This window comes from Urocitellus parryii, chromosome 4 (genome assembly GCF_045843805.1).
Source record: "Urocitellus parryii isolate mUroPar1 chromosome 4, mUroPar1.hap1, whole genome shotgun sequence".
In the NCBI taxonomy this organism is placed as follows: domain Eukaryota; kingdom Metazoa; phylum Chordata; class Mammalia; order Rodentia; family Sciuridae; genus Urocitellus; species Urocitellus parryii.
Window position 1 is genome coordinate 143,557,135 of NC_135534.1, and position 19,056 is coordinate 143,576,190.

Consider the following 19,056-nt stretch of genomic DNA (forward strand, 5'->3'; position numbering starts at 1 on the left):
AAATGGCTAGCAGATGAAATATGTACATTTCAGTGATTTTAGAGTGGTTCGGCTTTCATTTCAAAGGCTGTCAGTAATATTGTTTGAATCCATTTTCTTGGGTGGCTAAACCATGCAATTAGTAAGTGTTAGCTTATGGTTTAAGCACATACAAATCAACTTCCTACAAAATTAAAAGGGAAAATACTATTTGTAGGCACATGTAAATCAACTTCCTACAAAATTAAAAGGGAAAAAAAATATTATTTGAAGCCTGCAAGCTGACCTACTTAAATCACTAGTGCACAATTGTCTCTAAAACATGCTCTGCAGGAAGGAGGAGGTATTGAGCAAAACAGAAAATGTTATGCAATGATATATGTTGTAATAGTTTAGGAGACAGTCTGAACAATATCCTCTTGACAATAGAAATTTAAAACTGACAGTTGTGACATTAAGTTTCACTTTTTTCATGTTTATAGTTTTAGAGAAGTATACAAAAACCCAAAGACACCTGTTCATTATTTCTTAAATGTAAATAAAACACAGAAACAAATGAAACACTTCCATTCTTTCTTCCCCTTTCTATTCCCTAAAATTCTCTTTAAGAGTGTTCACTGCAATTAAATAAAATAGTGTGCTATTGGTGGAGTCAGATCTTCCCCACTTCAAGACAAGTGTCTTTTGAGTCCTATAATGTCTCAAGTCTTCACTCTTAGTCCCTATATGCTGCTACAACAAAATACCTGAGAATGGGTAATTTATAAATAAGAGAACAATATTTCTCACAGTTCTCTGACTGTGAAGTCCAAGATCAAAGCTTCGGCAGGTTTGAAGTCTGATGAGGGCCTGATCTCCTTTACCAAGATGGTGCCTTGAAGGCTGTGTCCTCCAGAGAAGACAAATGTATCCTCACGTGTCAGAGACACAGAAAAGTCAAAGCCCAAACAGCTCCATTTTACTTTTTTTTTTTTTTTTGTATTGGGTATTGAACCCAAGGGTGCTTTACCACTGAGCTCTATCCACAGTCCTTTTCAATTTTTGTTTTGAGACAAGTTCTCTAAGTTTCTGAGGGGCTCACAAAGTTGATCCTGCCTCAACATACCCACTTGCTGGAAATATTTTTTCCATTCTTTTACTTTCAACCTGTGGGTGTTTCTGCCTACAAGATAAGTCTCTTATAAACAGTACATAGTTGGAACTTGTTTTTTAATCCATTCTGCCAACCTGTCTTTTTGTGTGTGTGTGTGTGTGTAAATATGCACCACTGTACCCAGCTCCTTAAACTTCTTTTAAGAGATGATTAATCCCATCCATGAGGGCTTGGTCTGAGGACTTAATCACCTCCTAAAAATATCACCTCTTATAATATTATCACATTGGTGATGAATTTTCAACATATGAATTTGGGAACACATTCAGACCATAGCAGTCACCAAAATTTCACTTATAGAGAAAGATTCATGAATTATTTATCTCCTTAGATTGCTTTACTTCCTTTCTTCTTATTTAACATGTCCTTTCTGCTCTTGAATCTCAGTGCATGTTGTTCTGAATACACAGCAGCATATACTTTCAGGCTGCCCAACCAATTCCTTCTCTTCATCTTAATCTGATCATCTTTCTTTAGGGAACTTCCTTAAGTTAACATCTTTTAGCATGCTTATTCCCCCTACAAAGTAAATTTATCTTAGTAGTTGTTCCAAACTATGTCTATAACAATTTGAGAAATCCTAAATTAGGGACTCTATTATCCATCCTTCCCTTCTTTAATAATAGCAGAACCTTGGTTTTAAAGCTAAGTGCATGGCCTCAAGAGGTGAAGACTATGCTCCTCAGGCCACTCTGCAGCTAGGCATGGCCCTGTAAGGAAGTCTTGGCTAATGGGATGTGTGCAGAAGTGTCATATGGCAGCTTCATGAAACTTAGCATCTTACCTTGGTTCTTCTTTGGTCCTGCTGCCAAAGAAGGATTGACAGCTGGAGCATATCTTGGTTACTGAAAACAAGAGCTACATTCTGGAGCTCGTGGAGCAGGAACCTGGAAGCAACCAGAATGTTGGGAACTTCACAAAAAGAAGAGGAAAGTAAACTTGTATGTTCAGATTTCTGTTTATGCCACTGAAACTAATTTTAAGCAATATAGGGTTTTCTGTGGTCAATTATTTTTAAAGTAATATAAATGGTACATGAATGTATTGTAATTATTAAAAGTTCAAAGGCTACGGAAACATCAGGGTAAAAACTGGAGTCTCTTTCACTACCTCAGTCTCACTTCCTTTCACTGGTAGTATATAAATATCGTGAGCAATTTAATAGACTTGGATGCAGGTTTTAGATTTTTTGATCCATATCTTTGCCACTGCAATGTTAAATATTCTCTATGCATTTTTATACATGTGTAGTTTTTGTTTTGAATACAAATAGGAACATATATAGGCCTTGTTCTGGAACTTGCTTTCTTTTCCTGACAACATGCACTGATCATTTTTTCTTCTCCTCATTTTTAACCATTTTTTGATATTATAATAAAGATATATTCTCTTTCATCATGTCTTTGAAAGGTGCTTGAAGATTGATTAGGCATGGCTCCAAAGCTTACTCAAAGGTAAATTCAACAGATTCTCAAGAAATAAGAGAAAGCATTCTGATTAGCTGTAGCTTGTACATTTAATTACAATCTTTATTCCTACTCCAGCTTGTTATTTTAGAGGTACTAACATTTCCTGTTAAACTAGTTTAATATTAATTCAGTTGTAAAATTATTATGGTTTAAATTAATTATATCTAATTAATTTTAATATTGATTTTTCTTAACTGTTCTGGGTTGTTTATAATTATTAATATGATTTAATACACTTGCTGTATTTTATAATAAGTTTGGATTTTGTGTTTCTATCCATAAATCTACATATGTAGGATTTCATAAGTTTTTATTAGTGGGCTTTGTGCATTAGTAAACAATATGGATTGAAATTCATTTTTGAGTTGCTGCTAAAAGAAAAATGAGTCTACATATTGCATTTTGATTTTAGTGTTTTGTGTTTAAAATATACATACCTTACCTATTCAAAGCTCTAGATAACACTACTGGAAACAGTAGACAGAATATAATCTATATTTTTACATCATAACAGCTCTTCTTCAAATATTTTTGTTTATGAAATGTTCTAATCCACATAAGCTATTAATGATAACAGAAGTAGAAAATTCAACTTGGGCACACTTATTTCCTCACTAAGAAGTTCAATTTATGGGTAGAAATGTTATTTATTCCTTTAAGCATTCTGATTAATAAAAGAAACTAGTTTTCCACACTTAAAAATGGCTTTACAGATTGTATGTATAAAATACAAAAACATAAATGCATTTATGATATAATTCTATTTAAAGTTTTATGGATATGAATATATATATAAGTGTATATGTTTATGGAGAAAATTATATGAGTTATAGAGATATCTATCTATCTATCTATATACTGATTTGTGGAGTAACAGTAATAAATGGTGAGAAATGAAATAAGCAATTTCTCTTAATGTATGATTCCATATTAAGAAAAACTAAAACAACGTGCCTGTATGTGTATAGGTATATTATTATAGTATATTTATATGCATGAATGTGTATGCTGATATATGTATACATGGAAGGATATGGCTTTCTCAAAGAAGTAGAATGGGTAATAGGAACAATGGATGAAGAGAAAGATGCTACCTTTTTTAAAAAAATACATCTTCATATTATTATTGGTTACAAAGGTATATAAAATGCAACATTTTTAAATAAATAAAATACAAATCAGTAGTCTTTTATCAAAAGGCAAATTTTCAAGTATGCATTAAAATATTAATTGTATATACCTTTTAACCTAGAATTCTACTGCTGGTAATTTGTTTTGCCTCTGTGTGTCTGGAGACATTTATGATATTCCTGTAGTGTTTTAAAGGGAAAATGCAAGAAACATTTTAGCTATTCAATTATGGAGTACTAGCTACATGGGTTTGGTTTCCATTAGATTACTATGGGAGAGCAAGGCTGCACATTGTATTTATTTTATTTTATTTTTAGTTATAGATAGGCACACAATACCTTTATTTATTATTTTTTTTAATGTGGTGTTGAGTATTGAACCCAGCGCCTCACACATGCTAGGCGAGTGCTCTACCACTGAGCCATAACCCTAGTCCCTATTTATTTTTTTATATGTATGTTTTTATTTGTTCTAATTAGTTATTCACGACAGTAGAATGCATTTTGATCTATCATATATAAAAAGAGTATAACTTCTCATTCATATATAATGTAGAATTATACAGGTCATGTAATCATATGTGTTCATTGTATTTAAATATGAAACTGCTAGAAGCAGCTTTATCTTGAACAGCCTTCAAGAAAAAGTTGGACCGGAGGAGCCTGAATTAAGCATTCTGATTTTTTGGCTCTGGAGATTGAACTCAGGACCTCAAGCATGCTGGACACATGTTCTACCACAGAGCCTTACCCCCAGCCTGGAGTCTTCTGATTAATAAAACAACCTATGCTATAAGAAAGTGGCTTCCCTATCACAAATGGGAAAAATTCATCTACAATTTAAATAAATGAGTTTAATTTCCCATAACATTAATGTCCTATAGATTAAATAAACAGTTTCACTTTCCTTAACAAACATATTTTATAAGTTTTATGGTCATACACGATTTAAGGTTAAAAGTTGCATTCCTGGAAAATTAAATGAAAACTCTGAAGTTAATAGTTGGCTTGCCTAGATAGCTACTTGTACTTTCTCAGCAAAGGCTGAACAAAAAAAAATTTAATATGTCATAACAGGAATAAAATATGCATATGATAAACACATCATAACAGCAACACAAATCACCTTAACCTTTGGCCTACCAGATTGGGGCTCTTTTTTTGTAGTACTTCTGAAGTCACCAGAATGAACATTCATTCCATTATTATTTCCAACAAGATATAAAAACCAGAATAGTACTTAAAATCTAAAAGCTCTTGGGTCAATAATATTTTTTTTGTTTCCAAGGTTACATCAAATTTGATGACTTAAAAATCTCTCTTACTATTAAGCAAAGCTGAATCAAGATTTAGGCTGGGTTTGCAGCTCAATGGTAGAGCACTTGCCTAGCATACATGAGGCCTTGGGTTTGATCCCTAGCACAATGTAAAGGAAGGAAGGAAGGAAGGAAGGAAGGAAGGAAGGAAGGAAGGAAGGGAGGGAGGGAGGGAGGGAGGGAGGGAGGGAAGGAAAGGAAAGGAGGGAGGGAGGGAGAATTGTAGTATATTCATATGCATGAATGTGTATGCTCATATATGTATGTGGAAGCAGTATAAATGGAAGGATATGGCTTTCTCAAAGAACTAGAATAGGTAATAGGAATAATGGAAGAAGAGAAAGATGCTACCTTTTAAAAAATATATATATATCTTCATATCATTACTGGTTACAACAGTATATAAAATGCAACATTTTTAAATAAATAAAATACATATAAGCAGCTTTTATCAAAAGGCATATTTTCAAATATGTATTAAAATATTAATTGTATATACCTTTTAACCTAGAAAGGCAGGCAGGCCCCACAAAGTTTTAAAGTTTTAGATTTAAAATGTGAATCAATAAAAAATAAAAAGATATATTTTTAAGTAGAAAAAGAAAAAAGGCAGGGCTGGGATTGTGGCTCAGCAGTCCCCTCGCCTAGCACATGTGAGGCCCTGGGTTCCTGATCACAAATGGGATCAGCACCACATAAATAAAATAAAGATATTGAAAAAAAAAGAAAAAAAAAATATATATATATATATTGTGTGTGGTCCTATTTGGAAGGAAGGAAAGGAAAGGAAAAAGTGGTTAATGCAATAGTAGTTATTTTTATTACTTCATTTAAGAAATTCTCTATGACCACTTATTTTCTAAATTGTTGTTTTCTGAACAAGTGGAATTTTGGTCATCACATCACCATTAATTTCTCAATATTGGTCAATTGCCATTTTCCAGCTAAAAGTGAAAGTTCCTTTATATTTTTTTAAAACTGTTTCAAAAGGTAAAAAAAAAATACAGAGATTCTTATATACTCTTCACCTTGCTTCCCCAATGTATGAATGTCTCATAATCATAATTTAATATGATTATCAAAATAGGAAATTAACATCGATATGATACCATTACTTAATCTGTAGACCTTATCCAAACTTGGCCAGTTGTCTCATTGAAGTCCCATTTCTGGACCAAGAACCAACCCCAGGAAGACACATTTAATTGTCACATTCCATTCTGCTTTAATCAGGAATATTATTCTGCCTGTCTTTTTCTTCCCTCTTTCCTTTAATCTATTTACTTACTTACTTACTTATTTGGCAGGATCTGTCAGTGCTGCATATTGAGGCTGGTCTCAACCTTAAAACTACCAGGCTCAAATAATCCTTTTGTCTTTGCTCTTAGGTATCTGGAGCTAGAGGCACACTCCACCATGCCTGGCTGACCTTAACATTCTGGTCATTTTGGTATTTTGTGGACTGTACCTCAACTTGGGTTTGTCTTACATTTCCTCATGATTAGATTTATGCTACACATTTTTGGCAGGGATGCCACTGATGTCTTACCTTTCTCTCCACATGACTTTAGTAGCTACGTTATATTTACCTGTCTCTTTACTGACTGAGTGTGTTAACTTTGATCACATAATTAAAGGAGCATATATCAGGTTTCTCCACCATAAAGGTATTGTTTCTCCATTGTAGTTAATAAGTGCTTAATGGGAGATACTTTGAAGTCATGAAAATAGCTTGCTTTTTTTTTTTTCTTTCCCTCTCCCTTTATGTGGTACTGGGAATGGAACCCAAAAACTCAACAAATATTCTGCCAATGAGCTGCATCCCCAGCTTTCTGGCTTTTTTTTCCTTTTTCAAATAATATATTAGTATACTAATTTTATTATCCATTCTTTTCTTTAGTTGTGACATAAGTTGAGTGCATTGGTATAATTCCAGTAACTTAGGAGGCTGAACAGGAGAATTGCAAGTTCAAGGCCAATCTGGACAGTTTAGCAAGAATTTAAAAAGAGGTCTGGGGATGTAGCTCAGTGGTAGAACACTCTTGGATTCAATCCCCCGAACTGCAATTAATAAATTAATTTTATTTAATTAAAATAAAATTATAAGTTTATTGAGGCATAATTTACCTAGTACCTATTTTAAGTGTACAACTCAGTGTTTTAATGCAATTATACAGTTGTGCAACAGTAACCACAATCCAGTTTTAGAACACTTCCATTGTCCCAAAAAGTTTCTTTGTATCCATTTACTATGAATCTCCTCTCCATCTCAGATCTCAGGTAACCACAGAGCTGGTGTCCGTCTTTGTAACAGAAGAGCAATTTTTTTTTCCCCATGAATTACTTGTTTGACATTTTTTGACCCTTGTTCATAGGCATATGAAGAGCTTAAGAATGAGATTTCATTTCTAATACATTGTTTGGTATACAACACAGGATCCTGACCAGCCTGGTAGTCAAGAACAATGGTAAGTCATTCATTGGTATCAGACTAAACATAAAATTTAGATGTCTAATTCAGGACCTGAATTATCTTCAGTTGATTTTTTAAAAAATCAAATAAATTTCTTTCTCTCAATAAAGTCAAAAACATAACATTTGATCTCTTGTAAGAATTAAGAAAGTTTTATTATCTCCTCACCTATCACAGAATCTTTTGGGTTTCTCACTTTGTTCTGGTTTTTATGAGCAGAATTGTGGCCCTCAAAATTCACATGTTGAGGGGCTGGGAATATAGCTCAGTTGGTAGAGTGTTTGTCTCCCATGCACAAGGCCATGGGTTCAACCCCTAGCACCACAAAAAAAAAAAAAAAAAAAAAAAAAAAAAAAAATCACATTAAAATCCTAATCCCAGTACTTTAGAATATGACTGTTTAAAGACAGGGCCTTTAAAGAAGTAATTGAGGTGAAGTCATATGGGCAGTACTTATGACTAGGGCTCCTCTAAGCAAAGGAGATTAGGACACAAACAACATTGACCAAGGGAAGACCCTGTAAGGACACAAGAAGCAAGCAGCCATTTGTAACCAAGGAGAGAGAAGAAACCAGACCTGCTGGGACCGTGATCCTGAATTTTTAGACCAGAACTGTAAGAAAATAAACTTCTATTGTTTCAGCCACCTAGCCTATGGTATTTTGTTATGGTAACCGCAGCAAACTAATTCAGGTGTTTCAAAATTTCACAATAATGTGCCTTGGGTCTAATTCCATCCATTATCTGGCCATTCAGTAGACCCACCCAATCTGCAAACTCCTGCCCTTGGATTTCTTTGAATTACTTTATTGGCAGTTTCCTTTCTTCCATTTTCCTTGTTGTTGTTCATGAAACTTCTCTTGTGCAGATGTTGAGCTTTTGAATATGGTCCTCCAATTTTCTTTTTTGATAACTCTTTTCTACATTTCTTTTGTCTTTTTTTCTCTTTTTTTGGAGGGGGGATATTGGTTCAAATTTATCGCCCATACTGTATTTGAATTGTTTATTCCTCTATCATATTTTTAAAACTTTCCCAGATCCCCTTTTTTTTGTTCCCTAAATGTTCCCTTTTAAAATAACTCATCCTGTTTCCTGGGTGCCATATCTCCTTTGACTCCTCTGTAGAGAATTAGTGATCCTTTTCTTCTCCTGTCATACTCTTGGTTACTTCCAAATTGCTTTGCTTGTTTTGGTCTGTACCTTTCGTATCAGTGGTTTTCCTTATATGTCTGATAATCTTTGGCTGTCCACTCACATTTAGCCGTGAGGTACTACAAAACCTTCTTGGAAATTCTGATTTCACTGCTAAAGCTTCTGTTGGGATCATCTGGCTGGGACATTTAATTGGACAGTCTTGACCTCAGTATCTTCATGTCTTTCCTCTGCCAGGGGTTAGATATCCCAGAGATGAATTTCTAATCTCTAGGATCTGTGCATGGAATGGAGGTAAACAAATTGGAATTTTATTGGGTTATAAATATTTCAAAAAATGTCCATTGAACTCTCCCCACTTACATCATAGAACTCATCCCCAAATAAGCTAAGTGTTCCCAAGAAAGTGACCTTTCTCTATTTTATCTTCTCCAGCCTCTGCCATGTTAGGAGAAGAGTTGTTTTCTGGTTATGTAGGGTTGCAGAGAATATCTAGGGTTCTAACGATTTAAAAAAAAAAATTCCAGGGATCATCTAAGTACTTCTTTTTAAAAATTGGTTCTTTTTAATTGCACATGACACTAGAATCCATTTTGACATAATTATACAAGCACAGACAATATCTTACTCAAATTCTGACCCCAGTATCTCTCCTTCCCTTCCCCTTTCCCCAAACCCTGCTACTTGCCTCTATCGATCTTTTCTCCTATGTACACCAGGTGAATATCATCATCATGTACCTCTACAAGAAATTAATTTTAAAAATAATTATGGGTAGAAAGATCTAAGTACTTCTTAAGCAGACTTATAACTCTCTCCCCCTGTTTTTAACCTGACCTTTATCCCCTTTTCCAGAGGCACTTGACATTCCTAAGGCTTTTGAAAGTCTATGATGCAACCAGGAACTTCCCAGCTTTCTCCAAGAAAAATTTAGGAATCAAGTTTGTCAGGTCTATTAAATGTATTATCTATTTGGCTTCTAAATTCCAAAAATCTTATTGTTCTCATCTTCCTTCCTAATCTCATCATCATTGAGGAGTTTTGCTTTAAAAAACAACCCCTTTGCTGTCATTTTACCAGCCTGCAGGAATCCAAAGTACAGGCATATATTTAATGGATCATCTTTACTCTGAAGTCTGTTTGGCATTTTTACAGGGGAGTTAAACTGGCTCAGGAGTGTTGGGAAACAAACAGGCCTGCTTTTAATTCTGGCACTGGTTATGCCCACACTTGGTGTATCCAATCAACGACTGTGTGCAGGGACCAGAAATTACAACTACGATTGGCTCTTTCATCTGAGGAACTATAAGTTTATTCACTTTTATTGCTCACCTGCCAACTGAAGAGGAAACTTACTAGTAGCTCTGACATCAGTCAAAAGGATCTTACAAAAATATTTGCAAGGTACTAATTTGCAAGGTACTAATACTCTTGCCCTTACTGCCGATTTTCTTTTGAAATTCAAAAAGTCTCCAATTTTTGAGTGCTTAGTATGCACTAGGAACCGGACTAGGCAATTTTATACGCATTTACCCTATTTAATCTCTCTCATAATGCAACAGTATGCTGTTTTTGTCCCTATTTACCAGGGGGAAGCTGAGCCTCTGTGAAGTTAAAGGGCTTGTTCAATTTCACCCACCTATTAGTGCTGACACTAGGGTTTCAATCCAAGCCACCCTGACTCCCAACCCCTTTCCACTGTGCTGTCTTAAGGATGAATTATCTCCAGAGTTTTATGAGTATTCATTTTCTTGTCCCCAGCTCATTTAATTATATTCCCTTCTTTTTCAATGCAGTTTCCTATACTATATGTACTATATATGGCATACCGTTGCTTCAGAGCCTTTGAAAATGGCCACTTTCCCTTCTAACCTGAGCCTGGCTACGTTCTTATCAACCTTAAACATTCCTTTTGGGGAGAAAGATTCTATGATCTCTTCCTTATTGACACTAGACTATAAACGTTTGAGGACTGTGGAAATATTCCTCTTAATCATGTAACATGACTATTACCTAGTACAATGCCTGGAACTTAGCAGGTGCTCACTAAATATTTTCTCATTTGTTCTAAATAGTTATACAAGACAGTATAGTGCATTTTGACACATCATGCATAAATGAAGTATAACTTCTCATTCTTCTGGTTATATATGATGTAGAGTTACACTGGTTGTGTAATCATACCTATACATAGGCAACAATATCCAATTCATTCTACTATTCTTCCTACACCCATACCCCTCCTCTCCTTTCACTCCCCTCTGCCTAGTCCAAAGTATCTCTATTCTTCCCTAGCCCCGCACCTTTTTGTGAATTAGCATCTGAATATCAGAGAAAACATTCAGCATTTGGTTCTCCATGATTGGCTTATTTCACTTAGCATGATATTCTCCAGCTCAATCCATTTACCTGCAAATGCCATAATTTCATTCTTATTTAAGACTGAATAATATTCCATTCTGTGTGTGTGTATGTGTATATACACACACACACATATCACATTTTCTTTATCAATTCATCTGTTGAAGAGCATCTAGGTTGGTGAATTGAGGGGGTATAAACATTGATGTGGCCACATCCCTGTTGTATGCTGATTTTAAGTCCTTTGGGAATAAACTGAGAAGTGGGATATCTGGGGCAAATGGTGGTTCCATTCCAAGTTTTCTGAAGAATCTCCATACTGTTTTTCATAATGGTTGCACTAGTTTGCAGCCCCACCAGCAATGTATGAGTGTATCTCTTTCCCCACATCCTTGCCAACATTTACTGTTGCTTGTATTCTTGAAAATTTCCATTCTGACTAGAGTGAGATGGAATCTCAGTGTAGTTTTGATTTGCATTTATTTAATTGCTAGAGATGTTGAACATTTTTTCATGTATCTGCCCATCGATTATATTTCTTCTGCTGTGAAATTTCTGTTCAGTTCCTCAGCCCATTTACTGATTGAGTTATTTGTTTTTTTGGTGTTGAGGTTTTTGAATTCTTTATATCTACTAGAGATTACTGGTCTATCCAAGATGTGTGTGATAAAGATTTTCTCCCATTCTGTAAGCTCTGTCTTCATGTTATTGATTTTTTTCCTTTGCTGAGAAGAAGCTTTTTAGTTCAATTCCCTCCCCTTTCTTGATTCTTGATTCTACTTCTTGTGCTTTAGGGGTCTTGTTAAGGAAGTCAGTTTCCAAGCTAACATGGGGGAGATTTGGGCCTATTTTTTTCTTCTATTAGGCACAGGTACTCTGTTCTAGTGTCTAAGTCTTTAATCCACATTGACTTGAGTTTTGTACAGGATGAGCTTAATTTCTTTTTACTACATATGGATTTCCAGTTTTCCCAGCACCATTTGTTGAAGAGGCTGTCTTTTCTCCATTGTATGTTTCTGGCACCTTTGTCTAATACCACATAGCTGTATTTATGTGGGTTTGTCTCTGTGTCTTCTATTCTGTGCCATTGGTCTACATGTTTGTTTTGGTGCCTATACATCGATGATAAATCTACTGAAAGAGAAATTAGGAAAACTACCCCATTCACAATAGCCTCAAAAAAAAATTAGGAATCAATCCACCAGGTGAAAGACCTCTACAATGAAAATTGCAGAACACTAAAGAAAGAAATAGAAGAAGACCTTTGAAGATGGAAAGATCTCCCATGCTCTTGGATAGGCAGAATTAACACTGTCAAAACAGCCATAATGTGGGCTGGGTTGTGGCTCAGTAGTGGAGCGCTTGCCTAGCATGGGTTCAATTCTCAGCACCGCATATAAACAAATAAATAAAATAAAGGCCCATCAACAACTAAAAAATTTTTTTAAAAATTGACATACTACCATAAGCATTATACAGATTTAATGTAATCACTAAATATTTAGATTGAATGAAGTTATACATAAATCTGTCTGAATAAAAATTATTTTCATCTAAAATAATGTGATTTTCAGCACTTGTCAAATAGTATTTCATAAGAAAAGTCTCTAGTGCTTTTCACTTATTATTCAGAGTATTGATACTATTTTTAACACCCACATTTTAAACTGTAGAGTGGGTATTAATTCATGAAGCAAATGCTGACAACTTTTCCAAATACTGAATTTCATTGTGAAATTTTAAAATGTGAATTTTATTAAGTATAAGCTAAAGTTGTCTTATTCTCAGATGAAATTCTATCCTGTTTTGAAACCTTACATTTTAATTGAAAAAAAAATTACAACATAAAACACAATGCAAGAAAGATTCAGAAAAGTATTTAGGATCCCCAGTTATTACTGTAAATGGATCTGCAGCAATTTTTCTTTGGCCTATTTGGTAAAACTTATTACAATTCCCAAGGAAATAGAGATTCATGCAACAGTTAGCAGAATTTATGCACAATTTCTCAAAAGATATGACTCTCTCCACTTCAAACATTCTATGACTCCAACTTAGCTAAATTATAAGAGCAGATTGATGGGATAAAATATGAAGAATGGGAAGAAATAAACACTTTTTCTGAAAGTGCTTAACAGTGTATATAGTTTTTTCCCCCTTAATTACAAAGAGACCAACTGCTTTATCCTAACAATCGATGCAAGTCTTTAGAGTGTCTTAGAGAGTCCTCCTGTAGAAGGAAGTTGGAATTTGGCAAGGTCTGGGAAGGCTGCAATCAGCCTTTGAGTGACACTTGAGAGAAGAGCTTACTGACTGAATATTAACTGTTCAGGTATGTTCATACCATGGCCAGCCAGTAATGAGAACGAATAATCTCCAAGTAGAGGAAAACTATTGATTAAATTTCATGAACATAATGAACAGAAAAGATGAAATAATCAGGATATTCATTGCCTTTGGAAAAACTGAACTAAGAAGGCATATGTTGGGGCTTCTGGAGCTGGTATGTTCTCTTTCTTTCTCTGGGTCCTTGTTTCATAGGTGTGTCTGCTTTGTTAATCTTGTTAAGACAAGTACACATTTATCACAGTGCACTTGTTTCTATATGCATTATACACTAAAATCAAATTTTACTAATAAAATAATTTTTAAAATATAGCATGAACTGTTTATCATTTTCCAATAATCTCTTTCTCTTTCCAACAGATTCCCAATCTAGAAGACAGAATGCCCCAAATTATGACTTCTCTAAATATGGCTTAATGGCAGGTTATCTAAAGTTATCGAGGAAGAATATTGAAATATTAGTTTCACCAGGATGACCAAATTTTTAAAATATGATGGTTCAAATCCAGATCATCATATTCAGAATTTTTTCTAAGAAAATTCTGAGAACTATTTCCATGACTCTTGGATCACACTGGATTTGGTGGGGCAGGATATGGGGCACTTAACTCAGAGGCACTGGACCACTAAGCCACTATTTTGTATTTTATTTAGACACAGGGTCTCACTGAGTTGCTTAGCAACTCGCTAAGCTGCTGAGGCTGGCTTATGAACTCGCCATCCTTCTTGCCTCAACCTCCCAAGCCACTGGAATTATAGGCATGCTCCACCCCACCGGGCCCCACAGAATTTTTGAAGAGGCTTTTACTAAGGAAAGTTGCCACTTGTGCTTATGATCAGGGTTGAGGGAGGCCTCCACTTCCTTCCAAGGCTCCTGAGACACCTTTCAGAGAACTTGAAGTGACCTTTTTCCTGCAGCTGAAAGGCTCAGAAGATCCTTCCCAACTCTAGCCCATGGTGGCTAACACAGCCTGGAGCACCAGGGTAGAGCTTGCATTGAAATCAAGTAGGATCTTCAGGCCAAGGAATTTATGAATATTTTCAGCAGATCTGAAGCAGCTCACAGCTTTCAATAAGAATAAGACAGAAATTACAAAGCCAGCTTACTATGTTGTCAGTTTCATAAGAACTCTCCCCATCCTTACTGTTCCTCCAGTCTCAGTGGCTCAGAAAGCCAGCCAGCATCCGGTGGGAGAAGAAAACAGAAGTGGCACAAAGTGGAGAGAAGCCAACTGTGCATTCTTCCTCTTCATTCTCATTGTACACTGACAGCCTGGAGCACACACCCCCAGGGAAGATTTGCCTAAAGATAAAGTAGAGTTGTGATGAATACCTTAACCAAATATTCTGGTCTCAGACTTGAAAACATGTTTGCAATAAGGATTGTTACCTAATAATAATAAGAGAAAAGTCATGGGATCTGCCCAAGTTTCCTTACTGTAAAGGCAAGAATGACCCCCCCCCATATCACACACACACACACACACACACACACACACACACACACTGAATGTTGTTTTGACAAGGCATGGGAAAACATAATAAAGAGAGGTTTTAATTTCATCTACCAGTCATACATGAGCCGCAGGGGTTACATGGTATTTATATTAGCACATTTTTTAAAGCTTATTGTTAAACAATATTATTGTTAGGATCTGTGGCAAGAACCATTTCAGCATTCTTAGTTTCTATAGTATGCAGCCTGTACCAGTACAAAGCTCCTGTTTGACCCTCTGCCTTTCCTTTCTGGATTCTTATCAACATTTGGGGTACCCTACCTTTCAAATTACCCATTTTATCTACCATTTTTACAAATATTTCCTTTAGACATTTTTTAAAAATCCAAGCTAGAATTCCAGCCAATAAAATTTTTTAATTAGAATTTTGGGGACATTTTCAAATTATTTGATGGTTCAACCATTGAGAACAATGGTTCTCAAACTTTGGTATATAACAGACAGCCTGGAAAAGTTGGCAGACATAATGGGGTCTATGCCTTGGTCCATTTCAAGGAGTCTTGATTTCTGTGCTTGCTATTAGATTCACAGGTAATTCTGAGACTTCAAAAGTTTGAAAAGTTTAGTCTTTTAATCGCTAAGGGGTGCAGATAGGTTTGAGGATGTGGCAGCCATGTCCTCTTGGATCTAACACCCAAGTTCTGCACCAGTACCTATCTCTACATTGTTCATAAGAGTCACAAAAACCACACAGTTGGAGAGTGCAATGGGACGATGATCCTGTGTAGTGATTGTTGAAAGGACCAGGAAGGACTGGGAAGCAAGTCTGGCCAGATACAACCATGTGGCTTGCTTTTCCTTCGTTTGAAAGTACCCTGTGCTGTCATGAATTATTAAGGTACTATGCCTGAGCTGGGGTAAAGTAGTCTGGAAGGATATTGGATAATACTAAAATGTGCAAAAAGCATTTCAAAATAATCATACAAACTTTGGTCTAATACTGACAGACATTGGGGGGAATGAAATATCTAAAGATTCTGCAAATCTGTCTCATTTCTGTCCTCCAAATGGCTCAAGATATTTAGTAAGATCATAGATACCCAAGACTAGTAACATTACTTAGAAGGTGAACATGAATCAGTAAGAAAAATTACTAAGACCTAAGAGACTTAAGGGAAAAGATATATATACAATAAAAACATATAATTATGCAGTGAACTAACATGAAAAATATTAAATTTGCCTAATAAACACATGAAATATAGTTTTACGCTATTAAAGTTGCAAAAATGAAAAAAAAGATAAGGCCACTGTTAATGAGGGTGCTATAGAATAAACCTCTTATAGCAATGCTTATAAATTGGTACACACCAACCAAAAGCAGAATTATGTTTGTAATATTTCTTCTTAAACTTTCAATTTTGTGAACATACACAGCACAAACTTTTGCTTACTTTTCATCTATAGTTTCACATTTCAAATTATTTTATTATTACTGTATTTATAGTTTTAATATCAATATTATTAAAACATTAATATTATCATCATCATCATTGTTCACAATTATCTAAGAGTAGGTTATAAGAATTATACAGTGCTCATGTATGTATAATATGTCAAAATGCATTATACTCTCATATATATCTAAAAAGAACAAATTTTTAAAAATAAAAATAAAAAGAGGGCTGGGGTTGTGACTCAGGGTAGAGCACTTGCCTAGCATTCGTGAGGCACTGGGTTTGATCCTCAGCACCTCATAAAAGTAAATAAATAAATAATAAATAAATAAAATAAAGTTATTAAAAAATACAAGGAATTACAGTGTTGCCTTTTTTATCCTAAGTAATTTAGTATGTGGTTCCTAAGAATAAAGATATTCTCTTACGTAGCAATGGAATAAATATCCACATTTGGGAAATATAATGCTGATACAATATCATTACCAAATGCACAGATTTGATTATTTAAATGCAGTTTTTTTTATTGTTCCAATAATAATTTTCAGCACTTTTTCTTGATCCAAAATCTGTTCTAGGATCCTTGATGGCTTTTTGTTTTCCTGTCTCTTTAGTGTCCTTTAATCTGTTTCTCAGTTTCTTTACCAGTTTCTCAGCCTTTCTTTGTGTGTCACGATAATGACATTTTTAAAAAGCATATAAGCAGTTGTTTAGTAGAATTCAATTTAAGTTTGTCTACTCTTTCCTCCTGATTAGATTAAGACACTTTTGGCAGGAGTTCACAACTTTTGGCCTCGTTAAATTCTACTTCTGGGAAACTGTTATGAGGAAACAATAATAAACATGCAAAAACATTTGTATGGATTTCATGATAATAAAAATCATAGCCAACATGTTTGGAGACCATACTCCACATCCAGTGTTCCGTGTTTTATACCCTTTATCTCATTTCATTTTTCAACACAATGGATATGGCGGCTGTTTGATATGAAGGTTCTCCCCTTTGTTCCTCTTTTGTTTTGGCAGCTCAAGAGAACAAATCAGAATCATTCTGAGTCAGCCATGGTTATCTACTCCTCTTGCCCAAATACTCTATCTTTCCCAAGCACCTCCTGCAACTGAGGAGGGACATCTGACTTATTTCTGGCCAGGGAATACCCTAGAAAATTCCTGGAGGGCTTCAGGGAAAGGTGAAGCTTCACATGGAGAAAGTCTTGGCCTCCTTCTATGTTCCTTTTTGTGATGCTGGTGTCTGTTGTGGCTGTACAAAGTCATGGGAACCATCTCATAGCTATCAGGTCAAAGAATGATGAGTAAAAGCCAATGTGCTATGGGTGGCAGAGTGAAGGGACAGGGAGGCCTCAGCTCTTGATGGCATTGTTAAGCTGCTCATCTTGTTCTGAATTACCTTCCAATGATTTACTTGGGTAATGAACTTGAATATTTAATACTTAAGTAATTTTCGATTGGATTTTTTTGCGTCTTGCTGCTACAGACATTCCGAATGGATGTAAGTCATGATAATAGGAAAATGGAATGTCATTATAAGTGCTATACAAAATCCTTTTTTTAATCTCATAAAAAGATATAACTCTGAACCCCATTTTACAGGCAAAGAATATTAATGCAGAGATGTTAACATGCTAAAAATCACTCAGCTAGTAGTGAAAATCAGAATGGGAATCCAGGTGATTTGGCTTTGGAATTCAAACTCTCAACAGTAACATTATCCTGCCTCTTCCCAACCAAGAGCATAGTTGTAAAAATCACAATGGAAAATTATACAATTTTATACAATTGAATATAATTGAAAATTTAATAATTTTCAATGGAAAATTATTTCAATGGTAAATTATTAAATACCTGATGGAAAATTATTAAATACCTGGTCAATGAAATTAATCAGGCATCTGTCTCCTCCTCCCCACCTGTCAGCAACACTGTCTTCCACCTGGGGCAGCTCTCTGGTGGGCACAGATGGCTGCCACAGCTCCAGGCTTACATCCTCTCCTATGTCGTTTTCAGTGGAATGAGAAAAACTGTTCCACATGTTTCCAACAAGAATTCTGGTTTTGAGGCTCCCTGCTTTTATTGATCTCCTGCCTAATTATGAAGGACCAGTTGATAATGCTCTGATGGGCCAGACTTGGGTTGGATATTCACCTCTGGGGCCCAGGGAGGAGGAAGCTCCACTCAAACCATGGTCTAAAAATGGAGGAAGCATATTTCCCCAAAGGTAATGGAATTGCTATTCCCGGAAACAGGAGGAATGGATGCTAGATTGATACAGCTCCGTCTGTATATGTTACACCTACTTAACTCCCCAGAACTAATGGTGACATGCAAACTCATACAATAAAAAAGGTCAAAATAAATATTGAAAAACATTAAGATGAAGGTAAAGAACATATGAATAATGAATACAGAAGCAAGATTGACATGGAAAAATAAGACATGTAAATAATTGTAAAATGCAAAACAGAAACTCTATAGCAATGTGTCTATAGCAGGAAAATCTACACATCTAATATACATAGGGAGAAAAGACTGGAAGAAAATATAGCAGCGTGCTAAAAGCTTTGTAATGTGCATAGAAGTGAGAGGTGGTAGGCAGGAGTTTCTTTTTTAGCACAATGAGGCCAATATGAATAATTTGTATGGGAAAAAAAGTCAAGATAAATTAATGGGAAGAACATAATCATATTCTTCATGTAGACCTGCTGGAAGGACCTCCAGAAGGAAATCCAGTTTTTCCTCTCAGGA